This window comes from Crocuta crocuta, unplaced genomic scaffold (genome assembly GCF_008692635.1).
Source record: "Crocuta crocuta isolate KB4526 unplaced genomic scaffold, BGI_CrCroc_1.0 scaffold92, whole genome shotgun sequence".
Taxonomy (NCBI): Eukaryota; Metazoa; Chordata; class Mammalia; order Carnivora; family Hyaenidae; genus Crocuta; species Crocuta crocuta.
The window spans coordinates 586,058-609,788 of NW_027528804.1; the positions used below are offsets into that span (position 1 = coordinate 586,058).

A 23,731-nucleotide genomic window follows, 5' to 3' on the forward strand; every position below is an offset into this window, starting at 1 on the left:
AGAATGACAGATAGCTTTCTTACTGTCTGTCTGAATTTATAGCCTCCTGACAATCTGTGTTCATTCTCCATAGTTTTTGTTTCTGAAACATACTTATTTTACCTTTGTCTTTGGGTCAGAATAATTCATTAAAGATTGTTAATTTATATGCTGCCAGACACAATGGAGTGTCTTATTCTATTGTAAGGGTGCATCACAAATAGTTTGTTACAAAATATGAATCATTATCAATATGAAGCATTACATTTTGTGAATGTTTTAATATTAAAAAAACAAATTAACTCAGATTAAAAGAATTTTTAGGGCATAACTATTGCATTATAGTTCTTCTTTATGAGTGGGAGAAGAAGGAGAGTTGTTTTTAGTATGTGTGCTATTGTGTATGAAGGCATATGGGGCATGTGAATAACACTGTTGAATGTCAAGGTGGATAGTCAATTGACATAAAGTGTGGTGGTCTTAGGAGGCCTTCATTTAACTCAGGCATGAGTAGGTTGCTACAGGTGGTTATGTTCTTAACCCTAGATAGTCATCTTAGACCAAAAGAAGCCCAGGAAATAGAACTGCTTGCTACAAATGCATGACCACTCTAGTTTCTTTCATAGAAAATAGAATAAGCACACGTTTCTTCAATGGTGAGTCCGCTGGGTCCTCTTTGGAAACACCGAAAGGACATGGAGACAATTACAACTCTTTTTTTAGGAAGATCTTGTTCTAACTTCATTTCTGCATTCACATATTTTCAGAATATTGGGTTCATAGCTGAACATTTTTATGAGTGAAATTGAGGATATCTAATGGCCAGCAGAATGGTATAAAGTTCTTTTTTATTTTTTTTGGTAGCAGTGGGTCAGAGAATTTACATATCTCTGTGACTTAATGTGATTATTAGAGTTGTATAAATTTATTTCCTCTCATTAATAACATTTTAGATTATGCATTGCTTATAAAATATGTGTTGTAGAAAATGGAGTAGCCTTGTATATCTACCTTAAAAAATAAACATGCTGAGGTGAGAGTTTTCATGGGACAAATCTTCTTTAGATTACTTCAAAGAATTTTCGCAGTAGGCCTCTCTGGAAGAAAGTGGAATTCTTGTCTTTGTGATGGCTTGGGTCCCTGCTCAGGAGACTTGACCTTTGTACTAGGAATGCAACAAATTCTAATTTTTGGTTTGCTGATGTAGGCTTAAGGAAAACCTCTCTTATTGTCAACCCACTTAAATTTGCAAAAAAAGAGATTGTACTTAATAGAATTCTATAAAATGAATTGAGTAGACAAGGACAAAAAGAAGGGGGCCTCCTTTTATGCATTACACTTTCATTTAGTTCCAGAATTCGTGAAGGGGCTGTGAGAATCAAGGCAGCATGATACTAATTGAGCTGACATGTTCATTCTTTCATATAGGAGAGTTGTCATTTAAAAACATTAAAAGTGAAAAGAGAAAAAAAAAATCAATGATTGACGATCTAACAGGACTAGTTGACTCAGCAACTAAGTCACCAATTTGCCTCATTTCTGGAAGAAATCCAGTATTTGATAATTGGAGTTTTTCTAGAAGTTGAAGTGGTAAAAGTAGGTCAGCCCCGTTGGACTTTGTCTCTTTTTTGAACAAGGGAGCTTTGGTTTGACACAGCACAACTGGCCTCCTCACGCGTACCTTCAAGTCCATGAGATATGGAAGAGTTTGCCAACACTGTGGGCTGGTGTGGGTTCATTTTGGGATATAAGGAACTGGCCAGTCAGTCTCTTTGCAGATGGCTATGTCCTTTTTCTTTTTTTTTTTAAATGTTGTTTTTTTAAATTTATTTCTGAGAGAGAGAGAGAGAGAGAGAGAAAGAGAGAGAAAGCGTGAGCAGGGGAGGGTCAGAGAGAGAGGGAGACACAGAATCTGAAACAGGCTCCAGGCTCTGAGCTGTCAGCACAGAGCTGGATGTGGGGCTCGAAGCCACAGACCGTGAAATCATGACCTGAGCCAAAGTCTGATGCTTAACTGGCTGAGCCACCCGGGCGCCCCTGCAGATGGCTATGTTGTTAAGCAGATATTTTGCATCTGAACAAGGAGAGCCCTTGGTAAACCAAAGTGGGTGAATTTTATTTTCAGTGACTACTACCCTTCCTCTCTATGCAACCTGAACACCTTTTACTTGTTCCCACTGTGGGTATGGCAGATTCTTCTGGAATTTTGAGATACTTAGCCTGAAAGTCCTGGCTTCCTCACTGGGGACAAGTTTACTCTCCTAGCAGTGCCTCATACTCTAGGCCTTTCCCATTTCTCTCAATACCCCTTCAAAGACTACCTGGCTTAGTTCCAGTTTCTAAGTGCTCTTATTTTTAGGCATTAATGAGTGGTACTACATATCAGATATTCCGTAATTCCTTTTATTGCATTAGATTGCTGATATATGTATGTATATATCATATATTTATATATATATAAATTTTTAACACCTATTCATTGTTGAAAGACAGGGAGACAGAGCATGAGTTGCGNGCAGAGAAGGAAACACAGAATCCAAAGCGGGTTCTAGGCTCCAAGCAGTCAGCAGAGAGCCTGATGTGGGGCTCGAACTCACGAACCACAACATCATGACTTAATCTAAAGTTCGAAGCTTAACCGATTGAGCCATGCAGGCACCCAAGGTTGCTTATATCTTTTAACTCTCTTGGATAGCATAATGTTTTAGTCTAGTTAAAAAGGTAGAAAATTAAAACATTTCAACAAGCGAATGGAAAGGGAGGGCCTTTACAGGCCATTTATTTCACATTCTTTTAATAACTTTCTATTCCAGAAGCATATAGAACTCATTTTGTGGATCTGTTTATGTTTCTTTTCTTCTTTGAGACATTTTAAGGAAACTATACTTTAAGTGATTTGAGAGTTTTCAAAATAAAGGATAAAGGAAAGAAAATATTGCCTTCACATGTATCCCAGATAAGTTATGAGGGTGGAAAGAGTCCCAGAGACTAGAGACATTTTTTCTCTTCCTTTTAGTAGACTTCAAGGTTTAATCTAGTCCCATTTTCTTACTTAAAAAGCCAGGAAACAGAGATACAGGGAAGAGGAGTATTTATAAGGTCAGAGAGATTGCTCCCCGGTGGAATGGGAACCAGAACACAGTTTTAATATGATTGATATATTTTATTTCAATAAAGATGAATAGTTTTAAATATTTGTGATAAACTTTGGGGCTTTATATGTCATGTCATAAAAAGAATTCTTTGAATACCACTCTGTCTCATTCTTCCTCCTAAACTGTATCTCTAACTTCCTTACAAAAAATTGTTTTTTGATGTTTATAGTTGAGAGAGAGAGAGAGAGAGAGAGAGAGAGAGAGAGAATGAGCGGGGGAGGGGCAGAGAGAGAGGGAGACACAGAATCTGAAGCAGGCTCCAGGCTCTGAGCTGTCAGCACAGAGCCCAACGTGGGGCTTGAATCCATGAACTGTGAGATCGTGACCTGAGCTGAAGTTGGACGCTCCATCAACTGAGCCACCCACGTGCCCCTCTAATTTCCTTTGAAACCTAACTCAAATTCACCTTCCTGGAAGAAAATGTGTGTGATTACCTTGCTACAAAGTTACTCCACTTGACCTCACATTGACCTTCAGGAAAATGTTTTCAGTGTTTATGTTTAGCATGCATTCATTTATTTAAAAAGAAAGTTATTGTGTTTGTTTGTCTTATTTTCCCCATAAATAAGCATCCTTATTCTTACCCCTTAGCATCCAATGGGTGCTCTGAAATGCTGATGCCAAAGTACCTCTGATCTTTCTTTCCCATCTTGTTTCCTCTACATTCTTTCTACTGGGCCACCCTGGTCCAAGACCCGAAGTTGTAGTGGGGATTAAGCCAAGTATTCCCAGGGCTGATTGCAATGAAAAGCAACTTCATTTTGTCTTCTGGAGGATGTGGCCCAAGGGAGTATCCTTTTACTTATAGTATGTTCAAAGCCTNAGGTATGGAAAGCTGGTTGTAAGGGGGAAAAAGAAGTGCAGCATTTTTAAAAGTGTGAGGGAAACAGCATCCAATTTAAAACAACCTCCTGTCTCTGTTTTTTATATCCTTGCTGTGAATTCAGGAAAATGAGCTCCCAATTTAATTGTGCTGTGGGTGTATGTCTATGTGGCTGAGGGCTCAGAGATCTTCTAAGTGTTTCCACGTTAAATGATCCCTGTAATGCCCTGAAAGAATTAGGGCTTCCTGGAAAATCTCAAACATGCTCCTTGGGAGTTTATTTCTCCCTAGTGCAATCTGATTCACCATGATATTTATAGTGTATGTTTTCATTCCGTGCTGGTGCCTTGGGCTCACAGTGTATTTTTCTAGATGGTGTTGTCATGTAATGTGACTTGCAAAACTATTTAAAGGCTAAAGCAGCCTTTTTTTTAAAAAAAAATTCTTTTGGGCAAGAATAAAGATTGAAGACTACACTATTTCGTAATACTTTATCTGTCCTTCCTTGCCTCTGCTAGACCCTGACAAGGATTTTGATGCTTAGGAATTAATAGAGAAACATCAGACCAAGTAAGATACAGCATCATATTTCCTTATCAATAACTGAGGGTATAGATTTTAGTCTCTATCTCAAAGATATTAGAGGTGAAAATCAGTCTGATTTAAATCTATTATTGAAAGGATTGTGTAGTTTTGGGTGCTTATCATTGAGGAACCCTGTTTCCCCACTTCTGAGATAAACAGGATGTAAGAGACAATCTGTAGCAAAGGAAGTTCTCTATTCCTTTTTTTTTTTTTCCATTCTTTTCCTTGCAGGTGGAGGTATAAAGACAGACACTTTGTCTAAAAGTGCTTGCAAATTACTCTCAGAAAGGTGATCGATACTAGAAAGATGAACTTGTTTTCCTTCCTTCCTTCCTCCCTCCCTCCCTCCCTTCCTTCCTCCCTCCCTTCCTTCCTTCCTTTCTTCCTTCTTTTCTTTTTTCTGGTAGGTCCTTTGTTATGAAGAATCTGAGCGACCTAAACTTACGTTTGCAGTGTCCAGGAAGGGTCACGCACCAGGTTTTTAGGCAGAACCAGGAATGGTGGCCATTGTGAACTTGAGAAAAGCCTCCAGGGTGGAGCTGGGGAGAAGTTGCAAATACAGACATAAAATAAAGAGGAAGGAGAGAAGAGGAAGGGAGGCTAAGAGAGGTTAGGACTGCAAGACACCCATCCCAGACGGGCTCTAAACCAGTGCTTTTCAACAGGGGGAGATTTTGCCTCACCTTCGTTTGGCAGTGGGTGACATCAGGCCATTCCTGGAATCATAGTTGGTTGCTCCAACTTGATGTGAGTTAGTGCTGGTGTTTTGTGCGTAAAGCCAGGAAGTCTGCTAACTGTCCCCTGATGTACAGGACAGCCACCGCCACCACAGAGGTTCATCAAACTCAAAATGGCTGTAATGCCGTGGCTCAGAACCTGCCCTAACACAGGTGATGGGAAAGTAACGTCGGGCAGTGCTTTGCACCCGTGTGCATGGTCAGCGAATCATATTGTTTTTTTTTTCTGGTAATGTGCTGCCCTCCCAGCCCTCCCAGATGCGGTGGGCAAAGCAGAGGTTTTAGTCGGGTCTTCCCCCACTACTCCTGACCTGAGATTCACTATGTAAACGAAGTACGTATAATTTTTTCCTGGCATGCTAACTCTCTTTAATCTTCCTATGTTATGTCTTCAGCAGGTCTACTTTTGGCCCTTTCCTATCTCATCAGTAGAGAAATACTTGTTAAGAGAACCCTCCTTAAATCACCAATTTATTCGTTCCTTCAACAAATTTATTGAGGGCCTACTGTGTACAAGGCATCTTGTGGAGTCTCCAGACTCTACATTAGAGTCTGCATCAGTACCTCAGTGAACCAAACAAAGCCTTCTAGCTCACCTACTAGCAAGGAAAGAAGACAATAAACATAATAGATGAATAAGGGATATAAGATGTTGGGACATTTTAAGCACACTTTGTTTAAAGAAGAGAAGAAGGAGGAGGAGGAGGAGGAGGAGGAGGAGGAGGGGGAGGTAAGGCAGTGAAGGTGGAGCAGATGGTGTGTAGTATTAGCTGGTGCAGGGAGGGAAGATCTCCCTGGCAAAGTGACCCTGTGCAGAGGTGAAGCGGGGAGGCAGCGGTCACGTGCATTCTTGTTTTCCTCCTAAATGCTAACCTTTGGTAAAGGGAGCTCCAAATGCAGTGATAAAATCCAATACTTCTGAGTGCACCCAGCAAATTTTCTTCCAAGGAAGCCTGCCTGCAGGAGCAGGTATTTAGAGTGGCTTTGCCAATCTGGTTTGTGAATTGGTTCACTGGTCTTCAGTTTAAAATGTAGGTCATCTAGAAGCTCAGGAGTTGGGTTAGGTTCAATAATTTTTCGAGGACTCTGTGGCATTACTGAAAGTGAATGAAAGAGGTTTTCCAAAAAGATGGCTATTTGGCCGGCACAGTATCTGCTATCACTCCTGCTTTGCAAGCATAAATCGTGCATATGGTAACTTGAAGCCACACAGACTTCATTTGTTCGCTCACTTCCGAGAGATTTGTGAGTATTTACAAAAGGCGATGCACTATGTACAGAGATATGGCAGAGTCCTGAAAGTTAAAAAGCTCATATCTAGAAGAGGTGGACACGGATTGCCTTTTTTCCGAGTGCACTTAGGTTTAATCAAGAGAGAAAGCCAATGTCATAAAAATACCAGGGACCAAGAAAAAGAAGTCACAGCTGAAGGCGCTGAGGATGCTCCAGGGAGAAGATGGCATCTGTCTGAGTCTTAAGGGAAGAAGTCGGCAGAAAGGGGAGGTGAGGGAGGCGTTCCCAGAATTAGAAGGAGTAAGAGCACAGCAGTAGAAATGGGAGGCTGCCAAACAGTGCTTTGGAAGCTGTGGGTTAAGTGTACAGCCTGTGATCACAAGCACAGTGCTGGGGAGGAATTGCTTAATGCTGTTAAGAGCCAGATGTTTTCAGACCGTAGAACCTGGGACAACATGATTCCCTCACACTCTTCTCGGTTCTAAAATGTGAGGCGGTCTGTCAGCAAGTCCAAGGCACTAGTTTGGAAGGGCTAGATTTTCTTCATAATATTTTTCTAATCTAGACGTCAGTTTTTCGTTTGAAGATCCTTATCCAGTAGAAAGACTTCACCAGCCTGAACCCTCCATTCGGATGTGCTCATGCTTATCTGACTCTTAGCAAAATCATGGCCGGTAAAGCTGCACTTTCAGTGAAGCTTTCCCTTTGGGAAACACTCCCCTCAAATTCATCTCTCTTATTCTTCCTGGATATCGTGCATTACTGGTATCATTACTGTTCTGTCCTGTGGCTGTGGGTCTATCTTTTCACTGTTAAGCTTTACAATAACAATTTATTTTATTTTATTTTTTTACAAATAGTTTATTGTCAAATTAGTTTCCACATAACACCCAGTGCTCATCCCCACGAGTGCCCTCCTCCATGCCCATCCCCCCTCCCCCCCACATCCATCCGTCCTCAGTTTTTGTCAGCATTCAAGAGTCTCTCATGGTTTGCCTCTCTCCCTTTCCCCCACCATTTCCGCCCTTCTTCTCCCCCTTGTTCCTCCGTCAAGTTCCTCCTAATCCTCCTATACGTGCAAACATATGATATTTGTCCTTCTCTGCCTGACTTATTTCGCTCAGCATAACACCCTCAAGGTCCATCCATGTTGCTACACATGGCCAGATTTCATTGTTTCTCATTGCCATGTAGTATTCCATGGTGTAGATAAACCACATCTTCTTGATCCATTCATCTGTTGATGGACACTTAGGCTCTTTCCATGTTTTAGCTATTGTGGAGAGTGCTGCTATGAACATTGGGGTTCATGTGCTCCTATGCCTCAGCATTTCTATATCCCTTGGGTAAATTCCTAGCAGTGCTTACAATAGCAATTTGAAGAGGAAATTATGTATTATGTATTAACTTAAAAGGCCAATTAACTATGGTGCAACAGGCAATTACTTGAAATTTGGTACATTTAAAAGCCAGTTTTGGCAATGTAGCGTTCAAAACACCATACACCAATCAGAATAATATGCTCATAAATCCAATGGAATCCACTATGGCATTCATAGCTATAAATAAGCCTTTTGGGAAGTCAGACACATTACAATAGGTACGATCTTTAGGTATTGAGTTATTTAATCAGAGTGACTATTTGTTGAGCACTTATAAAGGTTCCAGGCACTTTACTTGTTGTTTCAGCACTGCCACCTTACTTAATTCTGGCAGCAACTCTGTGGGGTATGGATTATTACTGTGGCCATTTTACAGATAGAAACCTGAAGTTCAGAGAGGTTAGGTAATCTACCAATGGTCCAGTGAAGGAAAGGATGAAAACTCTTTGAAGACCGGCATCTTGGGAAAGAAGCTTTGGGAAAATGGGACCTGCTTGCTCAGCCTCTGAGAAGCTGAAACAATGGTAGCAAAGAAGTCATATCGTGGGATTTCTGTTTAAGAAGTAGTCTGCTCTCACCTGTAGAGAGATAGCTTCCTTCTTTGAATGAAAAGATACGCCTCTCATGTTGGTTCTTGTTCTTCAGTGTATCCAGGGTAATATTTAAGCCTCCCTTAGGGTGTGATGGATGCGAGAAGAATTGTAAAGATTTTGATTTAAGGAGGAGAAGGGGAAAAAAGAAGCACAATTAGATTTTCTGACATCTAGACCTTACCAGTACTTACTCCACATTTGTGTTTCGTTGTATTTTATGTATTTTAATGTATTTTAGCTTTCAGTTTACCTGCCCCTATTCCTTCCCCTTGCTTTCAGGTGGAGAGTTTTGAGGAGAAGGAATGTGTCTTCCTCAAACAATGGTCCAAACAATATCTGAGAATTAATAAGCGTTCAATAAACACTTCAAAGAATGGTGACTGACTCGATTGGCTTTGTGTGCTGCCTTTTAAACGAACAGATCTTCCTGGCCCAAATTCGTGATTTCTTTGGCAGTAGAATTATTAAGGAACTCTGCATTTTATGCTACTATCCTCACTTAAAGTCACAGATAAAGATTTACTCTTCTTCTAGATCTGTCATCCCGTGCTGTGTTCGTGCCAGCATGTGACACAATGGTGTCAGCACCTATGAAATAAGTTTGTGTTTTTGTTTTCCCAAAGGCAGGTAGGGATGTAAAGTTTGCTGCTGTTGTTGTTGTGATTGCTGCTGCTGTTGGTTTGTACCATTATTTGAAAACATTCATTTACCCGATCTGTACTTACAGTGACTGTGTAGTAATTTTGCATCTGACCGAGATAAGATGCACATTTTCTCTTGGTGCCCGTGTACTGAAGTATGATAAGCTTCTACATCATCTTTTCCGCTAAACTCTTTTTTTCCTCATTTCTAGTCAAGCACTTACTAAAGCATTAAGAGGAAAGACGTAGGCCATCTTTTTAATGTGCATTGGCCTCATGATTGTTTTCTTTCTAAACAACTGTTTAAACTGCATTTATTGGGGCGCCTGGGTGGCTCAGTCGGTTAAGCATCTGACTTTGGTTCAGGTCCTGATCTCACAGGTTCGTGAGTTCGAGACTTGTGTTGTGCTTTCTCTCCGTTAGCGCGGAGCCTGCTTCGGAACCTCTGCCCCCTTCTTTCTCTGCTTGTCCCCTGATTGTGCATGCACACTCTCTGTCTCGTGCTCTCTCTCTTAAACATAAATAAACATTAAAAAAATTTTTAAAAACCCACTCTATTTATTGAGGGAAGTGGGTGGTTCAGTCTTACCATATAGCCACATAGCACAGAACAGTCAGGAAAATTTGCGAAGTCTAGCCATGTTATGCTACCCCTTTCTCCCCTTTGGTTTCTTTGATTCTGCACTTTCTCTTACTGGAGAAGGACTGTATGTGCCCAACAACTGTCACCATGTGAATTGTCCTTTAAGAGGCATAAAATAAGATAGCAGTGTTGCAGGCAGTCTTGATAAACAAAAACTATCTGTACCTCTTTTTTTCCCCAAAAAGTTTTCTTTTGCTTGCATATTAACCACAAACTTACTTCTCAATGTAATTGACCACGCACTTATTTCAAATTTTTTAGAATAATTCTTTTAGGAATCTAATTGGTCACAGAATATCTTTAGTTTTGATGGGATATAATAAGCAAATGGCTTCTTATTCTAGCTTACAGGCTTCCTGCAAAATTACAGCTGATATATACAGAGATCTTAGAAAAATTTGACTTTGTTAACCACCTTTCATTGTTTTTGTTTTTATCCAGCCAATTTGAATTTCGGGGAAAACTCAGCGGAATCAAACATCTCATGTACGTTTTGTCTGATCTTGTTTACATTTTTACTTCTAATGAGGCACAGATTCTTTAATCAGTCAGCTCAGAACTACTCGAGCAGAGAAGCAGGGCACCCTGAAGCGGTCAGCTTTTCGTGTTCGGGCAATTATGGTCTGAAATAGCCTAGTGTATCGTTTGCTGAACAAACCTATCTTCCATAGTTGTGCTGTTTCTGCAAACGGTTCTGATGCCTTGACAGCACCTTGGGAGTCCCGAGCAAGGCCGACGGAAGACCAACAATCACCGTCATTTATGTCCTCCTCTTCTCTAGCACTCGCTCTTCCGTCGCTGTGTCGCCACACTTCCCACTGCTCTCCTGTCCCTGCTTCTGATGTTTTGGTAACTTCTGTGCTGTGAACAGATTTAGTGTCTTCTCTGTACATATTTTTATTTCACTCTCCACCTATAAAAGTCACAATCCTCATGTCTACTTTGGGAAATTATACCCAGCCTTCAGGGCTAAACTTGAGAGCCATCTTCCATGCCAAACCTTTCTCAAATGCCTCGCTGGAAGCTTCTTTGTTCCTCTGAACTTTTCTGGCATTATTGTTGGTACTGTGCCTCTTCCTTATTACTAGGATAAATTCTGCACATCCTGTCTCCCCTACTAGCCTGGGAACCCGTGGAAGGTGGAAAATCTAGAGTTCACAGGCCAGTACCTCGTACGAAATAAGAGGTCAATTTCTTTCTGAGTGCATGAATATAGTATCTTGGCGAACGTGCACTCATGGGGGCAAACTGCACCCCTTCTGTCTGCGTCTCTTTCTTTCGCCTCAGATCCCGGAGGAGCAGACACTGAAGGGAAGTGGAAGGTCTGGGCTCTTTCTCTCCTGCATCTAGGTCCCAGCCAGCAGAGACTTGCCACTATGGGCCCTGATTAAAGGAAGTTCCATCCAGGTCATGAGACAAGAAAACACAGATGATTTTGATCTCTATAATGTATTGTTTTCTGGTTTCAGTGTCCATCTTGTGGAAATGAAATATTTATTTTCTTTATTTAATTCTTGGTATTGAAGAAATCGGTTTATATAAGAACAGAAAGGCAGTGCTTTTTTTTTTTAATGAAACTTTGACTGCATTTGAGAGATGTTATTACTTGATTTCACAGAGGAATACAAATCTTAATCATTAGACTGTGAAATGTCCCCAAACAAAATTTTCCCATGAGCTCATGAAATATAACTTTGTAAATTTCTAAACCCTAATTCAACTAACCAAAGGCAATGTACTCATGTAACTATAAAAGTTTAGGAGAAGAAGAGTAATGAGAAATGGTAAACAACTGAGCAACTCACCCAAAGCAGCAAGTAATAAATGCAAAAACTACTACTGTCAAAAATGTAATTGTAAGCATAAATCCAGGGGAACATGTGCAGGGAATGTTAAGATACATTTCAGTGGAAGGTATGTTAGCAGAGACAGTGACAAAGGGCCCTGACAAAAGAAAGCAACACTTAGGACATGAAGCAAGGAAACTTGGGACATGCAAAGGAGACCCCCAGATAATGGGAGAACGAAGCATGACTCAATCAGAATGGTGACAAGGCATACTCTGGTGTCTCTTCAGATTGAATAAATCTTTCACCTTTTACAGAATGGTGATGAGGCCAGGAGCTGGAACTAAGTGTTTTCCCTGATCCTTTGGGGGAGAGAATGAAGTGTGAGAGCCTAAAGTTGCATCTTTGGGAATGTTTATACAGGTTCATACCTCCGTGAACTCTGTGCTTCCTTTTTCAGGGTATGGATTCACTCTTTTTCAGCCATTCTTAGGACGGATACAGAAAGTCTCGGTAGGAAGATCCACTGTCGGGATGGCACCTGCTGAAAATATGAACCAGAATTTTTGGGAATGGGCAGAACCCGGCAGAGCAGATTCACAAGTGTCATACATTTCACAATGAGAACGTACAACAAAAATGTGATTTCTTTACTGCATCCCTAACTGATGGAACTTGCTCCAAAATTTCTATTTACTAATTAGCAAATAAAAATTTAAGTATCCAGTGTGGTTTAAGGCTTAATCAGATACAGTAATCTAAGCAGTCCATTTGGAAAAGAGTTTGTCTTCCTTGGATAAGGATGTTTAGTGTTTTGGTGGCTTCTCTCTTCCCTTGCTATGTTTCCTAAGGTGTTTGGAGAAGGCGTGTGATTTATGTGGCCTTGTGGAGGTGGGGAAGATCCAGGGTCTTCAAGCTACATGTAGCTTTCTTTCTTTTTTTTAAATCTTGTTTCAAATTTTATTCCCGGGCTTCTTCAGCTTAATTAGCTGCAAAGAATGAATTGTGTCTCAGCAAAAACTGAAAAGAGCTGCAGTGTCCAAGGGGCTTGGGCTTAAAAAAAATCAAGAGATCTAGATTTTATCAGATCCATGAACAAAATTTTTAAAAAGCAGTCATAATATAAAATAGCAGCACCCAGTAACTTCTTCAAGTTTTCTCTTCTTCAGGAGTTGACTCAACTCAGTTTGCTTCATTCTTGGAAGCTTCTTCAGAATTCTCCACACGATCTGGAACGTCATCATCATCATCCTGTCTGTTAGCGAGGGGTGCCTTTCCATCCACAGATTGTGTGGGCAGAGCTTCAGCTAATCTTCTTAAACTCGTCTCACCGTCCGCATCAAGTTGGTGTAAGATACTGGGTAGCATTTCTGTCATCTGCTTTCTCTCAGCTTGGCCTGTAATGGTGAAAGTGTTGGCTGCCAGCGATGCTTGAACTTGAGGGTTGTTAATGTGGATCACTGTTCCTTGGTTTGTGGACAGATCCGGTTCTCCAATACCAGAGATATTGTTTACCCCCAACTTTAAGGAGAACTGAAGTTTTTTTTTTTTATCATCTGCTGTAGCTGCTCTATGAACCAACCACCTTCTTCTTACTCGAGCAGTTGCTTTCCCACCAACGCGCACTGGTGCTTGCAGTTTGGCGAGTTTCTCCTGGTTCGGGATGGTTTCTTTTCTCTTGTGGGACCGGAAATGGACCGCGTGGGGGACTAGGGTCGGCGCTCAGGGGGTGTCGGGTGGACCAGCTGAGATGAGGCGCACACACGCGGGGACGAGAGATGGCAGCTGGAGGGAGGCCGGAAGTCTAAACGAGATGTTTCTGGTTGACCCGATGCTGCTTGCCTGCTGTCATACGCAGCTGATGTTTGTGGCCAGTGTAACTTTCGCTTGGGTTGGGATCTTACACAGCCTTTTAACCTTTCAAGGTAAAAGCACATTTCTTTGGAAAAATTCTGTGGCTTAACATCCTCTACTTTAAAAAAGCAAACGAAAACAAACAAAATGGCAAAAAACTCTGCAGTGTGCAGATACATATANAAGGGGCTTGGGCTTAAAAAAAATCAAGAGATCTAGATTTTATCAGATCCATGAACAAAATTTTTAAAAAGCAGTCATAATATAAAATAGCAGCACCCAGTAACTTCTTCAAGTTTTCTCTTCTTCAGGAGTTGACTCAACTCAGTTTGCTTCATTCTTGGAAGCTTCTTCAGAATTCTCCACACGATCTGGAACGTCATCATCATCATCCTGTCTGTTAGCGAGGGGTGCCTTTCCATCCACAGATTGTGTGGGCAGAGCTTCAGCTAATCTTCTTAAACTCGTCTCACCGTCCGCATCAAGTTGGTGTAAGATACTGGGTAGCATTTCTGTCATCTGCTTTCTCTCAGCTTGGCCTGTAATGGTGAAAGTGTTGGCTGCCAGCGATGCTTGAACTTGAGGGTTGTTAATGTGGATCACTGTTCCTTGGTTTGTGGACAGATTCGGTTCTCCAATACCAGAGATATTGTTTACCCTCAACTTTAAGGAGAACTGAAGTTTTTTTTTTATCATCTGCTGTAGCTGCTCTATGAACCAACCACCTTCTTCTTACTCGAGCAGTTGCTTTCCCACCAACGCGCACTGGTGCTTGCAGTTTGGCGAGTTTCTCCTGGTTCGGGATGGTTTCTTTTCTCTTGTGGGACCGGAAATGGACCGCGTGGGGGACTAGGGTCGGCGCTCAGGGGGTGTCGGGTGGACCAGCTGAGATGAGGCGCACACACGCGGGGACGAGAGATGGCAGCTGGAGGGAGGCCGGAAGTCTAAACGAGATGTTTCTGGTTGACCCGATGCTGCTTGCCTGCTGTCATACGCAGCTGATGTTTGTGGCCAGTGTAACTTTCGCTTGGGTTGGGATCTTACACAGCCTTTTAACCTTTCAAGGTAAAAGCACATTTCTTTGGAAAAATTCTGTGGCTTAACATCCTCTACTTTAAAAAAGCAAACGAAAACAAACAAAATGGCAAAAAACTCTGCAGTGTGCAGATACATATACCGAGACAAATATATACCATATTTAATTTTTAATTTTTTAATCACTTATTTAAAAGTTGGGTTTTGTTTTGTTTTGGTTTGGTTTGGTTTTTACTCGATTGATGAAGAAAGAATGAGGACGCCATATTACAATCACAGGCCTGAGAATTGTGTGAGAAATAATCGATTTAAAAGCAATTTCATGAAGCACGAATAGAACATATTAACTTATTCTATTAAAACATTGTAAGTCGTTTCCCCTTGATGTTAGTTAAATGACCTTCACACTTATCCTGGTATCGTTCAGAAATGTAATGCTGGCTCATCATCGAATGCTAAGGAAACCTAGGACAGTGATCACAGCACGTTGACTAATACGGAAAACCGTTTTTTTGTTTTTGTTTTTGTTTTTTTTAGTGGAAAAGAAGTTTGGCTCATCCTTCAGAATGTAACTCAGAACACGATCTGAATTTCTTTACTTTGAAGCAAATGTTGTGAAATGAGGTCAGTGATATGTGTTTAAGCCTTCTGTGATTTTAGATACTCTAAAACCAAAAATGACTGCTGTTGAGTTGTTCAAGGTTATACTCCTTAACACTGGCCTCTGATTTAAGGTTTTATGTTCAGTTGTAGGTAGCAATGCAACTCTTTGCCTCCATTTGTCCCATCATGGGTACACATATCCATATTTCTAATTTGGAAAAAAAAGGAAACTTTATTTAAAATGGAGTTGGGAGCCCTGAAGGGGACGCTCTCAGGCACATACTGCTCATTGCAGCCTGTGTAACCAGCAGAAAGAAGGAAGGTGGGGATTTTTTCGGTAAGGGAGAACATTTATCACATAGGAATTTTATCTAATGCTTTTAGGAAAAGGAAGGAAAATCCTTGTCTGCCCCAGCAACAAAGCACTAACCACAGCTGGCTGCCAGTGAGAAACTGCCACATCCTCAACCTTGTTCTCCAATAAGCTTTTGCTCAGAACAGCCCTCCCCATTTCCTCCTGTAACCTAATAAAAGCTGCCCTTCCTTCCTTTCTTCAGACTATCCATGGTTTGCCATAGCTTGCTTGTCCCAAATTGCAATCCCTCTGCTCTTCCCAAATAAAATTGTTTTTCTACTTAAATAAAGTTGCTCTTTGCACTGTTTAAAGTTAACACCAATATAATGTTTCCCATCTTTTGATATCAAAGACACCATTCTGTGAAAAGTTGTCTCTTAGTTACAAAACTTCCAGGAAGTTTTTTGGATTTGAAATCACACGTCTGGTGGTATTTACCCCAAACGCCAGCAATCTGCTGAAAAGTGAATCATCCTTAGAATCCCTCCTGTTTGAGTTGGAGAGAATGTGAATGATCATTTATGCTTTCTAATGTAAAGACCACATTCTTTCCTGGGGGAAGATGAGTTCCAAAGAAAGACTTCTATCTTTATTCAAACATCTGTTACTATAACACCACCTTCTACAATCAGGGATATTTTACCTTTTTGATTCTACTTGGTTTAAATCTAACTTAAAAGGTATTTTTTAAATTGTATTTAGCTCTTTTGACTCTAAAAGTTTAGCTTTTCTGACATTGCTTTCGTTCTATTATTTTTTAATTGTATTTTTCATTGAGTGTACATCTTTGCTTTCATCATGTAAAACATTTGACTGTACCAGGAAGCTTCCTTTGCAACAAACTGATTTCACTGAACACGTCCCTTTTTTCTTTTCCAGAACCCACTCTCTACTCAGTAATTAGAATTTTACTCTCAGATTGACATTATGATTCTTCTGTGGAAACACAAAGAATAGGCTAAAATGGTTTACCTGATTTCTATGAAGCATACTTATTACAGTTGTGTCTGGAAACAACTAGAAAAAATTTCTTCTCCTCTTCTCCCTCCTCCTCCTCCTATTCCTCCTCCTCCTTTTATTCTGGATGATTGGCCTGATGCAATTATTAGGAGAAATTAAGTAGGAAGGTGCAAGAATCTATTTTTAGTGTTCTGGCTACCAGATTCCAGAGATAACTTTCTACTATTTCTGTACTTTCTCAGTGATGGTTAGCCTTAGGAAACACAATTTTTCAAAGTACTCCTTTTGAGAATGTAAAAAATGCCTTATATACTCAGAATTTTAAAGTAGTGATTACCTCTGGTGGTAGAATTATGGAAGATTTTTATGTTCTTTCTGCCTATCTGTTTCCTAATTTTTCTCCCCCATCCCCTCAAAACAAACAAACAAACAAAAGCTACTATATTGGAAATTCAGTAGTCTCAATTCTACAAAAAAAAAAAAAAAAACCCACAATGCATTCATTTCACATACTTTATGTAATAATAATGCCAATCGTAGTCAAACAGTCATGCTTTTAGCCTTGCTGTGTTTTACTGTGGTGTCTTATTCCACAAACTCAGATACCTCGTGAATTTCTCTCCCCTGAGAGGTTATGCCAAAAGAATGCAAAAAGAAGCTATGGACATGTTCATTCATTTGGTCGTTGGTCACCTACTATTATGGACACTTTAAAAAAAATTAAACTACCTCAATGAAAATTGGTTATTTTCCCAAAGATTGGGAGGAGTTCTTCCCTTAAAAGATTTCTTCTGACATCCGAATACTGACATCAAATAAACCTAGAGTCCGGTTTTTGTTAGCATTGTTGTGTAATCTGTAACTACTCCATCTTGGATATCCACATTCTTATTTTCAGGGTTGTTTTGGCATCTAATATGTTCCAAATTGCTGGGATCCTGATCTGGCCAGTTCCCTACGCCACATGCCCTCAGCCTGGACCATGCTGGAGAGGGACCAGAAAAGAGAATCTGACAGCTGTTATTATTCCTTTTTCCTTCTACCTTTATGACAGGGAGATGGTCATCTTCCCTTTTGGGGTAGAAGGACCCCAAAGACCCCTTGGAATTAAAAGCAAATTCCAGTGTTTCCTTTATTTGTATTTTGGCTCAGTGTCAGAGCAGGATAGTTGCAGCGGATGATGTGGGACCATGGTCTTAGTAGAAATTAATAACTTCTGTAAGATGGAGGGGCCAGTAAAAAAAATGACAGAGCCCTGCCAATCATGAAAGATTTGCCCGGTGGTCCAAGATTATGATGGGCAGGTCTGCTCAGAATAGTATCTCGAGACTTGAGCACATCCCTTTACAGGGAATAGAAAAAGCACCACACATTCATGCTGGACTATCACAGCGGCAATGTAGCATTTTCTTTAAAATTTTTTTTAATGTTTATTTATTTTTGAGAGAGACAGACAGAAAGGAGTATGAGTTGGGGGGGAGGGGCAGAGGGAGAGAGGGAGACACACCTCCAAATCCGGCTCCAGGCTCTGAGCTGTCACCACAGAGCCCAATTTCAAGGCTTGAACTCATGAACCATGAGATCATGACCTGAGCCTAAGTTGGATGCTTAACTGACTGAGCCACCCTGGTACCCCTAGCATTTTCCTGAAACTTATTTTGGTGTAGGTACCTCGATCAGTCTTTGCCTATATCATTAAGAGATAAGTACTGTTATTGCCATTTTTTATAGCTTAGGAGACTGAAGCTCATAGACTTTGCTTCATCAAAGTCATACATACAGGGTAGATGTAAGATTAAAAATCCTAGTTTTTCTGACTTTGATACTCTTGCTCAAAGGCCCAGGGGGCACTATCCCTGACTGCACCCTGCCCGACAAAAGGAATCAGGGCATATGAGAAAATGCTGGAAAACTGTTAAAGGCCATGTTGGGGAAGAGTGGAGGGAAAAGGAAATTTGTGGAGGGAAAAGAAACTGTCATCAAGCATTTAAATGGCTGTAATGTGGAAGAGAGGTTAGATTTTTTTAATGACTCCAAAGGAAATAAAAGGATTATTGTCACTGAAACATAGATCAAAGAAAAATCTTTCTAACTCTCAGACGTGTACAGAATAGGGTTCCTTTTGGGAGAAGTGAGATTCCTGTCTCTAATTGTGCTGCCTAATTGGCAGAGATAGGGTAGGAAGTGTACATTAGATGCATGGTGGGCTATCTTTAAAAATTCCTTTCAACAGTGAAATATGTGTATAAACACACTTTGCTAGAGAACATTGATCTGAAAGCTGATGCATTTTAATAGGACTTGTACTTAAGAGTTGTTTTCCTAGTAACAATGACAGTAAACCACACACACTGTCTTCTTCAGTTTCCTGAGGGTTCATAGTGTGAACTTATGGGATGTTTGCCATGGTGGTTGGAGTCTGTGGTTGGAGAAAGCTGAACGATTCCTTCTAAAATAAAATCTGTTACTCTGGTTTCATTGATTACATGCCCAAGTCTCATAATTTTGTAGCTGCTAGATGGATGGAGTGGACAAAAACTGTGTTTCCTCTAAGAGACCCACTCTGAATGCTTGCTCTTCATTATCCTTCCTGAGGTGGAAATAACCCGTCACACTGGCAAAGGTAAAAAGGGTACATTCAAGCCTTGAGTAGGCAGTAGTGACATAAGACACTTCCTTTTAGCAACCAACTGCTTTGGGGATGCTCATTTTCAATATATCTCTAGTCAGGATTTCTTGATTCATGTTGCCATTTTGCTTTTAGTTTAGAGCACATCCATTCAGAAGTTGTTTGAATGGCTTACTAGGCATCATAGCAGTACCATGAATGATGGCTTTTGAAAGCACTGACCATGTTGAACCTGAGAAGACAAAAGCAGGGCGTCCCACAACCAATCTTGACTCAAGAGTATTTACTCAAAATAATTACTTGAAACATAATGATGGTATCTTTCCCCCAAAAACTTCCATATTCCTTCTTTTTCCTTTTTTTCTCTCCCATGCTACTTCTTAATCATAGCTAAAGACAATAATCAAAGACCCTAAAGCACTTTCAGTTCCTAAACTGTCTGGAATGTTCCATGGGGTTGTGAAAAGGGTTATGCAAAGATGACTCTGATAAGGGTGGAGTGTCCTCAGAATCTGAAGGGAGGAGCAGAGGCAGCATGTAACTCCTCCCAGATTGGGTGGATATGACTTGTCTATTTCAGTCTCTTTTATTATCCTGTCAGTGTTTACTTTTTATTTTTATCAAAGTGTTTATTGTACACAACTTTAAAAGTCAAACAAGGTTTGCTTTATCTTCTCATCAACTCATTTTCCACTCCCCAGATGTGATCATTTTCAACTCTTTCAGCTATTACTTCAGGAATTGCCTATAATTTCTAATAGCATGTTTCCGCGACTACTCTACTACTTTATCTGATTTTATGTTTTAGATGCTACCTGTTGACTGTAGAAGATAAAGATTTTGCTTTCTTATGCTCTTCACGCACAGACATATTTGTTCTTCCTGATAGCTTGTAAAATAGCATTATGGTAAAGTCCATCATCGGGGTTTTCATTACTTTGTCCTAGTAAATATTCACTCTAAGTGTACTTCTGGTGCAAGCTTTCATATTTGCTGTGAATTTATTGCCTCTTTTTTCTTTTTCTTTTGCTTGTCTTTCTTCAAGTTTCTGGTTAAGTTTTCCTATATCCTCTAACAGCTCTGTAAAGTAACTTTCAGTCCATTTCTACTCACGTTCTTTCCTGCCCAGCCGCAGTCCTGGGACTCTGCTGTCACTCGAAGAGATCTCTAGTGTTGCAGCTAGATTGGATTTCATGTCTTGATCTTTTGGATTTAATTCTTTGTTTTGATGGAGCACAATCTCTAGTAATCTCCTTAAAAAAGCGGGGCGTGTGTGTGGGTTGGGGAGCAGGGAAGCAATGTCTTTGGAGAACGTGGATGTCTGAAAATGTGTTTATTCCAGTCTAACATTTGATTGGTATTGATCTGCTCTCTATAGGGCAGAACTCACATGATAAGAATCCTTGGCCCCTGACAGTAGTATCCAATCCAGTTTGCATTTAGGAAGACAGTGGCTGGAGGGCAAATTCAGCACCCACTGGCAATAGCTTATCTGGATAGCACCAGGATAAAGTGAATTCATTTTTATTACTTTGAGATATTGGCATTACTTGAAAAGATGATGGCGTGTTGTTATCTCACTGGGTAGTAGTGTTGCATATCCACTGGCAGGTCATTTTCCATCTACTATTGGAAGGAAATGGGCCATACCATGCCATGGTTTTGTATGTGACCCAAATGGAATATGTACTCACACTTTTAGACAGAAGTATTAAATGCTCTAATTCTGAGATTCTTTTTTTTTTTTTTAATGTTTTAGTTATTTCTAGGAGAGAGAGAGAGACAATGTGAGCAGGGGAGGGTCAGAAAGAAAGGGAGCCACAGACTGAAACAGGCTCCAGGCTCTGAGCTGGCAGTCAGCACAGAGCCCGATGTGGGGCTCGAACCCATGAACCGCGAGATCATGACCTAAGCGAAAGTCGGACGTTTAACCGACTAAGCCACCCAGGCGCCTCTCTAATTCTGAGATTCTTAACCTGAAGTCTTCTATAGATCATCTATGTGGGTCCTTGAACTCCCTGAACGTGGGTGCAAATTTTATTTTTGTGTTACTTATATAGGCTAAGCTTCAGTGACCTAATAATAAGGAGGAGATAATATTAATAGTCCTCATATGGTGGTTGTGATTTTTTATATTTATACTCACACTTTTAGAAAAGAGAGGCACAAACAGAAATATTATATGCTCTAATTCTTAGATTCTTAACTGAAGTCTTCTGTGGATCATCTATGTGGAATGTGCATGCAAATTTTATTTTGTGTTATTTATATAGGCTAAGCCTCAGTGACCTAATAATAAGGTGCAGATAATGTTAATAGTTCTGTAGATGGTGGCTGTGATTTTTTCATATTTAAAGAGAACTATGATGCACAAAAAGGTCGAGAACAGTTGAACTCTAATCCCTTCTTTCCGCCATTTAATAGATGGAGAAGCAGATTCCATAACGGTTAGATGTCAAGTTGATGCAACACGTGCTTCTACCATAGCTGGGTCCAGAGTGTTGGTTTTCTGACTCCTTAACCGGGAGTCTTCCCACATCAGCTTCAGCCAAGGTAATATTTGAGAATTATCTATCAATTTTCCTCACCAATTTTCCAAGGGAAGGTTGAAGTTTCTTTTTCTGAGATTCATGGCTCACAATGAAATGTGGCTGAAAGAGGCTTCTGAAACCAGAAATCGTCAAGGGAGCAGCATTTATTTTTGTCATTATTCATTCTTCCAGCTAGGCCATGAGAAACATGGGAATATGGATAAATCAAAGCAGATGCAAAGTCTTGACAGTATTACTTGGCTCAAGTGTATGCTGGGGTGTCAAGACAATTACAGTCATGCTGAAAGAATAAACATTCTGCTCAAGCACTTTGACCAAGGAGACCAGGGACTTTGTTTAATCGACCTCTTTTGGAAAATAAGTTCACGTAACTCTATGGGAGTAAGCTAATTAGTTGACATACTGTGATCACAAAATATTAAGTTTTGATTACTAATTACACTTAATTTCTTACACATGTATATTGTTTCATTGTTAACAAAGTGCTCTCACATATTATTTTATTTAAAAACATTCTGGCATGGAACGTTATCATTCCCCACATTTACAATCTGAGGACAAGGATTTGAAGAGATTTGCCTGAAGTCACGTAGTTAATAAGGGTTAGACCTGGAACAAGAGCACTTCCCTTCTGATTCCAAGTCCAGTTCTTTTTCCACATACCATGTGGCCTAATTACCATTAGTCATGCTACCCTTCATACTCCCATGTACTCCCATGATGGATACATTTCAGAGGTAAGGGTGACATTGCAGTGGGCATGCTGTCCTTGAGGTTTGCAGCAATGCCCTGCGTGAAGGAAACATGCTCCGTTAGCCTGCCAGGTATGATCAGGCTGAGGGCATGTGGCCTCGGGAACTGGCCAGATACAAGATCCCAGGGAATTTGGACCAACGCAGTCATTCACCAAGAGATCAACTTTACTCCTTCTATTTCAGGTAGGTGTTAATAGTAGATGAAGGTACAAAATTCTATACAAAGAATATGAGGCAAGGGCTCCAACAAAGATTTATGAAGTTACTCTACTCCTCGAAGGACCTTGCATAATGTGATTCACGTCCAATTTTTTGTCAACTCTAGGGATCAAGGATGGTTTTCTTTAAAATGGTGGTGAGTCAAGATTTTTATCCCTTGGTTTTACCTGACCAGTAGATAAAATAAAAATGTAGCATATATAAACAATTGCTTTTCATTACACTCATCTCTTTTAACTTAAATTTTAATGAAGAGAAAATTTAAAAACTCCCTTTTTTTTTTTTACTTTGTGAATAAATCTGCCATATGCCAGAATGTGAGCTGATATTACTAATGAAGTCAGCATTTCTGGCTTGCTTGAGTTGGAGAGAAAAGTTTTAAATCATTCTTCTGCTCTTGATTTCACACGGGCGGGATCTCATACAGCCATGTTCAAGATTAGTGGCTTTTCTAGAAAAGAATAAGAATCGATGCAGGGCAGTGGGAAGCCCAGAGCCTGAGGGTCAAGGATGACAGAACTCAAGGCTGCTCTGGATGATGGCAGATCTTGGCTTACCAGACCCCAGGCACGACCTCATTTTCTTGCAAATAGAGAAATGCCTCTTTAGCAAGAAGCTTACAGTCTTCCATGTAAAATAAAAGTCGTCCTCTTGGATCATATTCCTGCTAGAGTCCTGAAAAGCTGTAATTTGTCTCAAGCACCATATATATCTAAGTCGTTTGAAGATATTGTTTCAAAGAGATGCCTCAGGAACCACTTAAGAAGAATACTCCGTTTCAGGTCCCGCATGCTTGGCTTTAAATGCTTGACAACCTGCCCCCAATTTCTCTCACTTCATTCTCCTCGTTTTCTAGAATACCAACCTCTCCAACTTTCCTCTTTTATGCCCCACCCTCATCAGCATAGTTTCATTTACTATTGCTTGCATTTTCCTAGGCGTCTTTAGTAATTTGAAGAAGGCCTCTTGGGGATGCCTCCAGCTCCATCTGGTCCATCTGCTTTATGTAGCCTCTGCTCACCACCCAACCTTTCTGGCCTCTTGGGCAGAGCCCAGTCATAATGTGGGGGTTCCTGAAGAACCTATGTATGAACCATAAAAAAAATGACTAGCCCCAATTAACTAGACAACTTAAAATTAACTTTCATTTGACTACTACTTCATCTGTATCGGTGTCTATTTCTATAAAGCCCAGGTATATTTCTTCAGTA

General features: G+C 40.3%; 2 pseudogenes; both read right to left on the minus strand.

The window, feature by feature from the left end:
* Positions 1 to 12,740: 12,740 nt before the first annotated feature.
* LOC144224640 (transcription factor BTF3 pseudogene) lies at positions 12,741 to 13,410 on the minus strand (annotated as a pseudogene).
* A 326-nt stretch (positions 13,411 to 13,736) lies between these two features.
* On the minus strand, positions 13,737 to 20,189 carry LOC144224641 (transcription factor BTF3 homolog 4 pseudogene; annotated as a pseudogene).
* Positions 20,190 to 23,731: the final 3,542 nt, after the last annotated feature.